Source organism: Schistocerca americana, chromosome X (assembly GCF_021461395.2).
Source record: "Schistocerca americana isolate TAMUIC-IGC-003095 chromosome X, iqSchAmer2.1, whole genome shotgun sequence".
NCBI classification, from domain to species: Eukaryota; Metazoa; Arthropoda; class Insecta; order Orthoptera; family Acrididae; genus Schistocerca; species Schistocerca americana.
The window spans coordinates 923143136-923157633 of NC_060130.1; the positions used below are offsets into that span (position 1 = coordinate 923143136).

General features: G+C 39.7%; 1 protein-coding gene across 1 annotated transcript in view; it reads left to right on the forward strand.

Annotated features, from left to right (window-relative positions):
• The window catches only part of LOC124556716 (pleckstrin homology domain-containing family G member 7-like), a 177346-nt gene that overhangs the window by 156908 nt on the left and 5940 nt on the right, over window positions 1-14498 (forward strand). The gene's annotated exons all lie outside the window — the stretch shown is intronic.

The following is a 14498-nucleotide window of genomic DNA, read 5'->3' on the forward strand; positions in this document are numbered from 1 at the left end:
TAGGCATAAGTTTTGCAGGTTGTTTACGAGTAATGCACACTTTGTATTTGCATGAAGGCGGAGGTCGACGTGCAATGAAAGGCCTAAAGGAGTTCCAAAGAGGGCTGATTGTGGGAGTCCGATTAGATGGAGCGTCAGTAACCAAGGCAGCCAACTTACTGAATGGTTCAAGAGTAACTGTGTTTAACAGTCATGACAGCCTACACAAAACATGGAAAACCATCATCGTGTAGACGTAATAGTGGGCGCAAATCAAAGCTAAATGACAGAGATTGTCGTACGTTAACACGAATTGTGTCAAAACAGTACATAACTGCGGCGGCTAAAGTGACTGCAGAGCTCAATAGCCATCTTCGAGATCCCGTATCTATCGACACTGTCCGCCGAGAACTCCACAAAGCGAATATGCATGGACGAGCTGCTATACCGAAACCATTAGAGACGACAACCAACAAAAAGAATCGTAAAACATGGTGTCAGGAGCATAAATCCTGAACGAATGATCAGTGGAAACATGTCATATGGTCCGACAAGTCAACATTTTCGTTATTTCCAACATCGGGCGGGGTTTACGTCTGGAGAACGCCAAAAGAAGCCTAAAATCCTGATTACTTGATTCCAACGGTTAAACATGAAGGTGGAAGTGTGATGGTGTGGACGGCCATATTATGGTAGTCTGCTGGTTCCATCATTACTCTCAAAGGCCGTGTTACAGTCAACGGTTATGTGAACATTTTAGGTGATCAGGTTCACCCCATGCTTCAAATGTTGTTTCCCAACAATGATGCCATGTTTCAGGACGATAATGTACCCATTCACACAATCAGGACAGTACATTCGTGGTATGAGGAGCATTCGTCTGTACTGCAGCGTCTTTCCTGTGTCCACTACTCATGACAGTGCCTCTCCCCTTAGGCTTTCTGGTATTAGCCAAGGAAATTTACCCTTCCGTTTCCTGACGAAGTGAAGGCCATGACTAGTTTAAGCCCATTTACTAAGACAATCAACAGGAACCACGTCAGTAATTGCTTCTCCGCCCAGCGTAAGCATTGGTGCCTCTTTCGTCTTCTTGTTCGTTTCCGTAGTGTTTATCCAGTCAAGTATAGGGTCTGCATGTGCAGGGTATGGCACATTTTACTTTATTATTAAACTCTGTGGCCAGGTACCCTTCCTGACGCCACAGTCGTCTAGGTAACCTAAGGAGTGGATGTCGTGTGTGCCATTCGCCTGTTTTGTTCTGTGTGTTATCATGTTCTAACTGTCTGTGTATCGTGTTCTTTGAGGCAGAGTTTGGGGACCAACTCAGCATTTGCCTAAACGAGCATGGGAAACCTAAAACCCACACCCAGGCTGGCGGTGTATCAGCCCAGTTACAAATCCGCCGTGTAGATTCGAGCCAGATCTGACTCACCTCGTTGTCTCATAAGCTACTGCGCTGCGAGTTACGCTATATGAGCAGGTCATAAACAGCGGTTCCTGCTCCGAATTATCATTCCGACAAAATATTTAAAATGAGGTTGGTCATGGTCACTCAGAACAGATATAAATTGAATGCCGGTATGTCTCGATGCTGATGCTATATTTCTTTACCAGGTCTCGCGCTCTATTGAACTTATTATATCTGCTAGCCCTATTTCCTAGCCCACCCACTATAACCCTGGTGTCTCCTTTCGCAAAGTCTTCACACAGTGATTCTAAAACTTCTGTCATTTGATGCAGACAGCTACTTGGATTGGTGCCTTGGTGGAAATGGAAATGAAGTCCCATGCTTCTTTACAGAGCGTAGGGGAACGATGCGGGAGACCCGCACCGCCTTACTAGGCAAGGTCCTAATAGAGGTGGTTTGCCGTTGCCTTTCTCCGACGGCAATGGGGAGTTCATTCTGCAAAAGTAGGCCTGCACCGCTAGCATGAGAACTGTCTGACAACAAAACACTATTTCCCTTTACTGACTTCCCTAAATTGCCTTTGCAATTTATTCAAAAATGGCTCTGAGCACTATGGGACTTAACTGCTGAGGTCATCAGTCCCCTAGAACTTAGAACTACTTAAACCTAACTAACCTAAGGACATCACACACGTCCATACCCGAGGCAGGATTCGAACCTGCGACCGTAGCGGTAGCGCGGTTCCAGACTGTAGCGCCTAGAACCGCTCGGCCACCCAGGCCGGCTGCAATTTATTGCTGAAGGTTTGTTGTGCCCTGACTACACTTACAACTGTCTGATTTTCATTTCTTTATGGCTAAATTAAAAGGTCTGCCTTACCAGGTGGTTATAATTAAAGTGCAACTACCCACGGAGATCCAGTGTGGGCTGTAATAATCGTATGATAACGAAACTTGGTAGATACAGTGATACAGTAATGCAGACCCGATTTACGCTGGCAAGCAAATTAGTTCCAGTTGTGGCCACCAGGTAAAAATCTGGCGCTGTACACTGTTTGTATGACGGTATGGCATTCACGCTTTCTCTAGACAAGCCATAACGCGAGTGAACATTATAGCTATCGAGAAAAGAGACCGTGCGCCGTTAGTGAAACTGTTTTACGTGAACGGCGGCAATTACATTGATGCATTGAGAGAGTATCGCCCACTGAAAGGTCTGAAGACAGGCTCGATATTATCAAAGGGTTCAAGCGCTGATAACATCGGCGCTGAGCACCCGTAAACTTTAACGTCCCAAGTGGTTCAAAGAAGATGATAAAGCAGTTCAAAAACACAGGTGAACTTGGTGCGGCAGCTGGCAGATGAAGGCGTCCTATCACGATGGAAGGTACCGACGAGGCTGCTGTTGCTGTAACTGACCACGCATCTCGTGCCCCGGATAGTGCTGGCGCTTGTGAAGTGCCACGAGAACTGTCTATCTCAAGGTCAACAGTACGGAAAATTCTGCGGTCTATTTTACATTGGTACCTGTACAAGATCCAGACGGTGCAGCAACTAAAACCTCATAATCCGCACCAATGTTCTGAATTTGCTTTTTAGTTTCTGGCACGGATCGAAGTTGACGATATATGGCCGGTCCATATTCTGTGGAGCGACGAGGCACATTTTATATTACATGGAGCAGTGAATACACAGAACTGCCGAATGTGGGGTACTGATAAACCGAGTGTTGTGCAAAGAGCCATTGTGCCCACCATTTGTGACTGTGTGGTGTGCATTCACAAGCACTTTTACTCTCGGTCCGTTCTTCTTTGAAGAGAATACACCAAGAGCGCCTGTCACGTGTACCGTGACGTCTGCAAGATATCGGGACCTCCTCGTACATCAGCTGTGTGGAAACCACTGTTTTCATGCAAGATTGGGCAACATCTCATGACTCTTGCCCAGTGAAATATGTGCTGAATGCAAACTTCCACGAACGTATTGTCTCCAGAGATTTTCAGATGCATGGCCTGCAAGATCACCTGATCTAAAACCATGTGGCTTTTGGCTCTGGAGCTATCTAAAAGAACGTGTTTACTAGGGACTTGTTCAGTTCCTTCCTGATCTGAAGGCCAGTATCCAGGAAAACTTTGCTCTGATTCCACAGGAACTGCCGCAAGTGATTGTTGATCACGCCATGTTACAGATGCAGCATCTCGTCAAAATCTCCGATGCTCCTAATGAACAAACCGTGTAAGCGGCAGTTAATAATAAAGCCAGCATTATGCCTTTCTTAGTTGTTTGACCTTTTCTGCGCCCATCCCGTTCCTAATCTATTACGTATGGGAACATTTCTGTATGTTTGCCTTGCTTTCGCGACGCCAGATGTGCACCCACTGGCCAAAGTTGGACTAATTTTCTCCAGCATAAATCAGTTCTGCATTTACACATTAGCTTATCCACCAAGGTTCACTGCCATACCATAGTTACAGCCCACAATGGACCTTTCTGAGTAGCTGCACTTTAATTATAACCACACGGTATCTCTCACAATAACCAAAATGATCTCAGAAGCATTTTCATAACTGTTCCTTCTAATATCTGTTGTCACTTCTACCTTTCCTCACCCTTGTCCCTTCTTAACCAGTCCAGACGGTTCTTAGCTTTTCTAATTCAGCCTAAAAAGCAGCACTTTTCCCCTCCCGTTCCTCTGTCTTTCTATTTCTACTGCATATTCTACAAAACCACAGAAGAGCTCATGTATTTCCGCAATTCTCTCGCCGCAACAGTCAAAGAAAAAAAATACAGCTTCTGTCACACTACACCTCAGAACTAACAATTCTCCAGCATGTGAGGCACGTTTTGCTCATGACGAAATAATAATTTGGCAAGAATAAGTCAGTTAAGTAACCGACAAACGAGAAAAATATATTTACGCAAATTTATCCTATATACTCAAACATCTGTATGTAAACGAACTACTTGTGCAAATTTTCAGAGCCAAGAGAAATAAAATTTACACTTCCTTCCAGAAACATGTACCAAATAATGAAGGGATAAGTCCTACTTAAACTGCTGGAAAGAAAAAAAGATTTAACGAGACTGTCAACTACTATGTTTGCTGCACCAAATATAAAATAAAGTATGAATTGGCTACAACCCAACTTTATGGTCATTTCACATTTTATAAAATAATACATAAAAAAAGTGAAATCGTTAGCAGCAGGCTTCAGAAACCCTCTAGTAAACGTACTTACTGAGTAATATGTACTAGACTAACTGTTATTATGAGCTAAATAACTTATGTTGATGAGAGCACAAACCTCACACCTCTTGCTGGCACAGGGCTGACTTGTTGTAGAAATATAAATCAGACATGATGTACTTTTTGGACATGTTTACCTACAGCAACACATACGGGATATCTGTAAATCATGAGACACAATAAATGTCTGAAATATGACTAGAAGACTTTGATACTGTTAGGAATATCTAGATATTGTGTTCATTAATTTAATCTGAAACTTTCAATATTTCATTAGTTTAAATAGTGAAAATGTAATTGTAAATGCATTAAAAAAAACCAAGAAACAAACATCTCTTTTATTCTGTTCTTTCTGTTTTATTATCCGTGATATTTGCACTGGGACACTACTGTATTTACGAGATATTGTGTAAAGGTGTTGATCCACAGCTTGAAAGTATCTGACAAAAGAAGACATGACTGCTAAAAGCTGTAATATGACTTAATTTACTCGTTACTAATTTTGATAATACTATCAATTCATGGTCAGCTATTAACACAACAACGACGTTCAAAATATATACAAATATGGTATAACTGATTAAATCAAAAGACATATATAAAAGTTTGATATCAGAACTTACATAATCAAGTCGTACCAACTTGTAACAGCAAGCTGTTATCGTCATAAACCATGAAGCATTAAACATTGTACGAAACTTTTGCAGCCGTAGGGCTGTAGGTGTTTTATTTTTTGTCATGATAGTAAACGGCCATCGTCCCAAAGACATCCTGCTAAAAGGATGGACATATAAAAGCTTAAACATTATAGTTTAATGCTTACCAATTTAAAGATCTATCTACCTAAAACATGCTGGAAAATGTTCAAATAGTGTCAGATATATTAAGTTTACTAGGCAGTTATTCGAATCCAATAAGGCTATCTACCTGGTGAACTTTACTATAGTTGTCAAAGCAGGAAAGCCTGAGGAACATGGCCAAAGGTACGTGCTTGTACCAATATTTGAGATAATAAACGTTTGATCAAAAAAGAGCCTGTAGCCATTGCCCAAATGAAACTTGGGTGCTACCTCAAAAGAGTTAAATATATTTAACTAAAATATAATTTATGATTCTGTGAGATTTAATATCAAAAACTTTGAAGTTATGTAAAAAAAACAGGGGATGGCTTCCCAAATATTCAGACATACATTGTATGAAATATCATCGAAAATAGCCATGTCAGAAAATTAAAATTGAATCCAAGTTGAGTACATTTACATGAGTTACTGTGCATGGACAATATCAGTAATAATTAGTCATTGTATATATGGATCGGAGATGGGTCATACATGAATGAATGGGGTCCAAAGAAATGGCTCACTAAAGCAAATGAAAAGACCAAGGAATGGCTTTTAAGGAACGGTTGTTCACTGCTCAAGTCAGTCATGGTTGGTCTTCTTCTGAGAACTGTCATTCACAGTTCACTACGGTCATGGTTGGCCTTGCTCCCAGGAACTGTGGTTCACAGTTCACTTTGGCTGGCCTCGTTTCTGCCTCAGTCTCATTCTTCGATCTAGTTCCTCCACTCCTCATTCTCGCCTCGGTTTCTCTTGACTGGGTTCGTTCTTTTTTGAGTAGTCACACATTCTTGTTCAACTTTTTCATAACTATGTAACTTCTGTAAAAATTAAGCTATCTGTAATGCATACATATTTTTCAGCCAACAAAAAGATAAATTTGTGTATCTCTTCGTCATTTTGATCCACTGTAGAACACATGTGTATCACAAGGCAAGTTGTTTTTTTTTTTTGGTTGACCAATTAAATGAGCAGCCACAGATTTTTTTGTTTGTAGATGAAGTTACATCTGCTTGGTTTAATGACAAGTTTTTGAGAAAACTTTCAATATTTTGTTAATTGTAGTGTTAGAAAGTTTTAATGAAACTCACAATTTTCGAATTTTTGCAAACGTAGAAAATGCTGCTTAGGAAGCTTTGTACTTTCAAATTTGATTTATTTGTGGTTTTTGATTCTTTGCACAAGAAAATGAGTTGTGTATGATTCTGGCACAGTGGGAAAAGGAGAAATAGTGTCATTCCATTTAAAAGATCATTCAATGGCATGTAATCATCCTTACATTTTGAAAAAAGTATTGTTTAGAAGTAGCTTTCTAACAAAATATTATTTTACTTTCAGTTTTATTATTAATACACTCCTGTTGCATTAACTTTATTAATACAAGCTATACATCTACTATTTAGTGATCATGTGAAGTAAATACAATGGCGAAATCACTTTTCGATTTTTGGCTACTTATTCTTTGATAAAGCATCTTTTTTGCCCTGGAACCTTGTGGGAAAACTCAGATACAATCCGCCATATATTTGCTACTCTTCTTTGTTAATTATTTATTACAGTGATGTATGATCTTGACATCTTTCTGAGCCAGATAGTTTACAACCATTACTTTCGAAATTAGGTGCTGAGCATTGCTGACATCTTCATATTCATGCCACTGTCTTCATTATTTTGTCATAAAAACTAATCTGGATAAAGATATTTTTATTTTATTCCAAATGAACTGTTCAGACATGTTAGTCATAATTTCTGGGATGACTGATCGATTCTTGAATCCTTATATATTTTCATCACGATTCAGTGTAGTGGCTGTTTCGTTTTTGATTCAGAAGATTAAGGCAAAAGGACAGGAGACAGAAACCATAAACGATTTTTCAACAATCTGATGTACATATATAAAGTTTTGAAAGAGTTCTGAAATCCAAATATGGTTCTTTGGTTTCTGAAGTGGCACAATATCATGCTTCGATTTACATACTGGTAAGGAAGATGACTACAAATCGAACTGCTGTAAAGTTCTTCAAAGCACTGGTACGTGCTGTGTCATGAAAGTTTTGAAAAAAAGAGTCTTGTTACTTTTCACTTAGAAAGTTTCGATAATCTCCGAGCATATTTCTGTAGTTGTCCCCATTTCTGACACGAAACTTTTGATTTTAGTACCCTATTTCTCTGACCTATGTCAGAAGTAGTGATTTTTCCAAATAAGTCTTCACTACCCACACAAATAGTATGGCAATTAGATGTGTAGTTAATTTACACACCTGCACATTGTGAAAGACAACTGTTAACGTTGCATTGACAGATGACAGTTTACTTTCAGTTATTTTATGCTAGTAAAGCAGCCATGAATATATATTTTTTTTGTAAGCAAAGGGAAAACGAAGACATTGTACCCGCTACGATTACGAGCTTGCCTCGAAAGTTAATGATGGTTCTGGTGGTCCTTGCTGGGTTCTAAACGGGTCCCGTAATGTGAAATTCCGTTCGATTTACTCTGGCCTCTCCTTCGTGGCTTGAGGTCACTGGCCCATCTTGTCGGACGACTAATGTGATACTTTCGAAGCGCACATTCAGCTAAGAAAATGGAAGTAAACAACCTATCTACAAAGGCAGTCCATGAATTTATCATAAGTAATACTTGTGTGTAGTTAATATTTCTTCTGGAAACTTGTCTAAAATCCATAAATACATTAAGGATCCACAATTAGGTAAAAAATGAACAGAACAGTTCCGAAAGACGAACTGTTGCCAGTGAACTATTTTCCAAGTATAAACGAGTTTGCCCATCTCTAATATGAATACACTACTGGTTTGTGTATTTCCTTGTATTTATCGATCATAGTTGAATAATATTGCAAATGCATTCCAATACATTCAGACTAGATTTCCTCATTATTTTCTAAAATGAATTTGTTCAGTGAGACTATGTTAGTTTTTTGTGGGCTCATATTCTGGTTTTTACAAGGTAACTTAAAATTTAACAGTTTTTAATTTGTATTCATTTACTCTGAGTACTTTGGTATAAAAGACATGGTCTCTGGTGGCTTGTTGCAGACTTGTTGCATTTGGTTTAATTTTTTACCATAATCATGAAGCAGTACTAACATCACAGTATATGCATGTCACGTTTGTTCCATTGAGTCATACTACTTACTGTTGTCAACAGTAACAGCCACTTTTGCTCTTAGTCTTGAAACTTTCAGTCGGTATTGCTCGATGCTGTCTCGGGTTTCTTTTTCTGCCAGTGTTGGTTGTGTGTCAATACTGATACACAGCAGTATGGGTACATTTACTGATGAAGAGTTGGCCAATATGCACTTTATTAGTAGTGTTGATGAATACAATGGAAGAGATGCACAGTAATGCTGGGCTGGGTTGTTCGCACAGTGACAGTGAACACATCACATTACTTTCGCATCTACACATAGGCGTTTTGTGTTCCGTCTTTTGGTGATTCCACATTACAGATTTATTAACTGTTGTGCAGGTATTTTAACAGAAACAAAGCTAATTGTGATAACAAAGTGAACAAATGATAATTTCATAATTACATTGTAACAAGCCATCAGAAACCCTCGATCCCTTTCGACCAAATACTCAGAAAACATCCCTGAACAACCTCACAAAGTTTCTCAGTAAGAGTTCAGGTTGCCTCTGTATACATATCCGCAGTATGTTTTATGTACACTATGTGATCAAAAGTATCCGGACACCTGGCTGAAAATGACTTACAAGTTCGTGGCGCCCTCCATCGGTAAGCTTGGAATTCAATGTGGTGTTAGCCCACAATTAGCCTTGATGACAGCTTCCGCTCTCGCAGGCATACATTCAATCAAGTGCTGGAATGTTTCTTGGGGAATGGCAGTCCATTCTTCACGGAGATCTGCAAAGCGGAGAGGTATGGATGTCGGTCGGTGAGGCCTGCACGAAGTCGGCACTCCAAAACATCCCAAAGGTGTTCTATAGGATTCAGGTCAGGACTCTGTGCAGGCCAGTCCGTTACAGGAATGTTATTGTCGAGTAACCACTCCCCCACAGGCCGTGCATTACGAACAGGTGCTCGATCGTGTTGAAAGATGCAATTGCCATCCCCGAATTGGTCTTCAACAGTGGGAAGCAAGACGGTGCTTAAAGCATCAATATAGGCCTGTACTTCCATGAAAAACACTAACACAAAATAACACCACCACCTCCGAATTTTAGTGTTGACACTACACATGCTGGCAGGTGGCGATCACCAGGCATTCACCACACCCACACCCTGCCATAGGATCGCCACATTGTGTACCGTAGTTCTTCACTCCACACAACATTTTTCCCCTGTTCAATCGCCCAGTGTTTAAGCTCCTTACACCAAGCGAGGCGTCGCTTGGCATTTACCGGCGTGATGTGCGGCGTATGAGCAGCCGTTCGACCATGAAATGAAAGTTTTCTCACCTCCCGCCAAACTGTTATAGTACTCGCAGTGGATCCTGATGCAGTTTGGAATTCCTGTGTGATGATCGGGATAGGTGTCTGCCTATCATAGATTACAACCCTCTTCAGCTGTTGGTGGTCTCCGTCAGTCAACAGACGAGGTCGCTTTTGTGCTGTACGTGTCCCTTCACGTTTCTTCTTCACCATCACATCGGAAACGGTGAAGCTAGGGATGTTTAGGAGTGTGGCAATCTCGCGTACAGACGTATGACACAGGTGACACTCAATCATCTGATCACATTCGAAGTCCGTGAGTTCCGCGGAGCACCCCATTGTGCTCCCTTACAATGTCTAATGACTACTGAGATCGCTGATACGGAGTAGGGCAGTAGGCGGTAGCACAATGCACCTAATATGGAAAACGTGTGTTTCTGGGGGTGTCCAGCTACATCTTTTATTTGCTCAAGTATTAAGCCCTTATATTTCTCTATACATCAAGACATTTGAACAACATTTAATAATTCATGCTATGTGGTGATTACAGTTCGCAATAGAAAGTCACTATGACCACAGTACGTAAGTTTTTTTTTTCAAGATTCTGTATTTGTCTTCGTATACTGAGCATTACTGGCACATACGAGGGAATGCTGAAAAATAATAATTCCGAATTTTTTGTATGTGAAATCTCTTAAAAGTTTTTAAATAAAACCAGCTTTATTAACATTTTTCATCTTTATTCTTCATACTCACATATTTATTTATCAACATAGTCACTCTGACAACAAATATATTTCTCCCAATCAGAGACTAGTTTGTGATACTATCGCTGTAAACTGTTGGACTTTGCTGACAGAGCCAAAATCTCACCTCTGCTTCCACCACTTCATCAGTATCGAGGTGAAGTCTTCAAAATAGTTCTTTAAGTTTTGGAAATAGGACAGGGTTGTATTGAGGATAGCCATCAGATAGTTGCAGATGTTGCAGCACTGTGTCTATATTACCCAACGATTTTCTCTGATGAGTTCACCAACCTGATTCTGATGGTTCACATTGTGAGCCAAACTTTATCGTCCATTGTGATCTCTGTCACATAAGTTTCCTTCATTACAAGCGTCAACAACCCAGTTTCGTGCATTACTTATGTCAATGTAATCATCACCATACACAGCTGTCACTGTTCTACAGATTTCTATCGCAGGCACGATTTGTGCTGTTAGGAGCTCGATTGCAACACGCTGTATCTTATTCAATGACTTACGTAGAACCATTTTATGTACTACCATTCGGCGCCCTCTAGTGCAACACGGTTGCAACTTGCGTCAGCAAAGCGGTAAACTCGATTAACCAATATACATGTCATGTAACATCTCCACCAATATTCAAAAGTCATAACCTTTCAGCATAAATTGTATTATTTGTATTTTTTTTTAAATGGGGTTATATAAATAGTGTGACCAGAAGACTATGTATTATCAAAACTAGTCTTGAATACGAGGGTGAGTCAAATGAAAACCTGAATTTGTAATAACAAATCGAAATTTCGCACCGTTATCCTGTGAGTTGGTAAGTGTGCTACAAGCAGCGCGCAGAATGGCCTGTAGGTGGCAGCACAATTGCACACATACCTTCGCAGTATCAGTGTAAAGATGGCCGCCCCACTTGCGACTTGCACCAGGGAAGAACAGCGTTCTCTTATTCGGTTTTGCGTAGTGAAGGTGTTAAACCTATTGAAATTCATCGACGAATGAAGGTTCAGTACGGTGATGCATGTTTGTCACAGCAGCAGGTCTACGAATGGAGTAGGAAGTTCGCAAATGGTGTGACTTCAGTGGAAGATGCTCCTCGTCCAGTTCACGCACAACGAGTTGTGACTTCACAGATCATTGCAGCAGTTGAAGCTATAGTGAAGGAAAACCGCCGAGTGGCACTGAATGACATTGCAACATGTTTGCAGATTAGTCATGGGTCAGCACACCACATTGTGCATGATTTGCTCCAGTTTCACAAATTGTCTACAAGATGGGTGCCATGGCAGCTGACTTCTGATATGAGAGAACGACTTGTTGGTGCTTGTGAAGAACTTCTTCGGCGCTTTGAACGAAAAGGTGATGGCTTCCTTGCATGAATCGTTACTGGGTACGAAACCTGGGTGCACTTCCACCAACCGAAAATGAAGAGAGCGAGCAAGGAATGGCGCCATTCCTCATCACCAAAACCAAAGAAGTTTAGAACAGAACCATCAGCAGGGAAGGTTATGGTGACTCTCTTTTTGGGCGAAAAAGGCGTCATTTTTTAGCATTACATGCCTAGAGGGACCACTGTCATCAGTGCATCATACACAAATCTCCTAAAAAATCATCTGCGGTCTGCAGTCAAGTCAAAGCAAGGTGGATTGCTGTCAGCAAGTGTCCTTTTGCAACATGACAATGCAAGCCTCACACTGCCCATACAACAGTTGCAACAATCACAGACCTGCATTTTTAGTGTCTTCCTCATCCACCATACACACAAGACCTTGCCCCATGTGATTTCCATATGTTTGGACCACTCAAAGACGCAATGTGAGGAAAGAAGTTCTGTTCTGATGAAGAGGCACACCATGCAGTACATGAGTGGTTGCGCAGACTACCAAAATAATTTTTTCTAAAGGAATTTATGCACTTTGTAAACGCTGGAGGACTTGCATTGAGCGAGGGGGAGATTATATTGAAAACTGATACAGCTTTGTACCACTTCTGCACAATAAATAATATTTTAAAAATTTTTTAAGGTTTTCGTTTGACTCGCCCTCGTAAATAAGGACTTCGGAAAGCTCCTTGGGTCCACATCTCGTGGTCGTGCGGTAGCCTTCTCGCTTCCCGCACCCGTGTTCCCGGATTCGATTCCCGGCGGGGTCAGGGATTTTCTCTGCCTCGTGATGACTGGGTGTTGTGTGATGTCCTTAGGTTAGTTAGGTTTACGTAGTTCTAAGTTCTAGTGGACTGATGACCATATATGTTAAGTCCCATAGTGCTCAGAGCGATTTAAACCATTTTTTGAAAGCTTCTTGGCCATCATGTCTCCTCTTCTTCCAAATATATGTACAATAACGTATAATAATTGCAGTCCTACAGAGACCCACACTCTATATGTCACAATATGTTATTCCATTTGTGCAGTATAGATAAACTAGTTACCTAGAGGTATGAAATAGTTGTTTTGCATACTGATGTGTCATTAATTTTTTATACGTTTTATCTTTTGCAATGATAGAAGTTGAGTTTTTGGTCAATAATATGTGAATGTGTGGGAAAGTAGGCCTCCTAATCCAGTGGCACAGTCTCTAAATTGCATGTTTGTAATAAACCAATAGAAGTTGTATTTTTAAATGTAATAAAATTGCCAGTTGAATCTACAAATGTAGATATAGGATTTATCATCCACTTATTATCATATTTTGCTCAAACCAGTTCTCATTTTCGTAATATATTTGAAGAAGCTGTTTATCAAAGCATCTATGGCAACTTAACAGAAATTGTGTAACAATCATTTTGGTGTCAGATATTCGTAAATAACACTACATAGGGAAATCTGTATCCATTTATTAAATTTTGAACCAATTTTGTTATTAAGGGTTTGTAATAGAGAGTTTCCATGCCTCTTTAATGGTTTTCATATGTAAGGCATAAGACAGTACTAAATAACCTCCTATGGTGTGGTATCAGTTATGTTCCTTTGACTTCAGTGGTGTTATCTATATAATGAAACCAACCATTGAACTACTAGCACAAAAACGGTTAAAACATTAAGTTCTGATTAGTAGATCAACATATATTGAGTCCTACATGATTCTAGATTTTCATTGATACTTCTGTTGACTGATATTATAATCACTCATTGTAAACAGATACAAAGTAAAGTCTGTGCCATTCTGTACAGCATTAAGAAACTAAAAGCAACTGGATTGGACTTTAATGAGTCAAAAACTATTTCAACAATACTGGAAATGCCTGGGAAATCACTTGAAATAAAATGAGATTATTGATAAGATTTTTTTGTTCTCTCAAAGTGGTGAGTATAATAATATCTTCTAAATAAAATCAGGGAATGACACGATCTGCCAGTATATTTATTCTTTAATGAAGCTTCTTAGGAGCCAATAAATCTCTTTGGAGTATTGTGATACCAACAACTATAATGTAAAAGTAGTTTTAACAAACCCTATGGATGCCAAGGTCTGGATTCATAATACTGTTAGTAGTAATTTACACCACTGCAACACAGACTACAAATATTCCACCTTAATGATACTGTGTATAAAGTAGTTTATTTTTAGTCCTAAGCAACGAGCAAACAAATAACAGTAATGATAAGGTAAGTATTAACCACGTTCACTAAAATCAGTACCCAGTTAATGTACTAAAATTAGATCTTACATAGCATGAGTAATGACTTACACTCTTAATAATTTCATGCAGTTAAGAGTGTTATTTCGTTAGTATTGCATACATTTATTTACAGAATGTTATTGTTGAGACATAATAACACTTTTGCCACTGTATATAAAAATCATAATTAATAACAACTTGAAATGGAATATTTGCAAGTGCCTTTTAACATTGCTTTCTGGA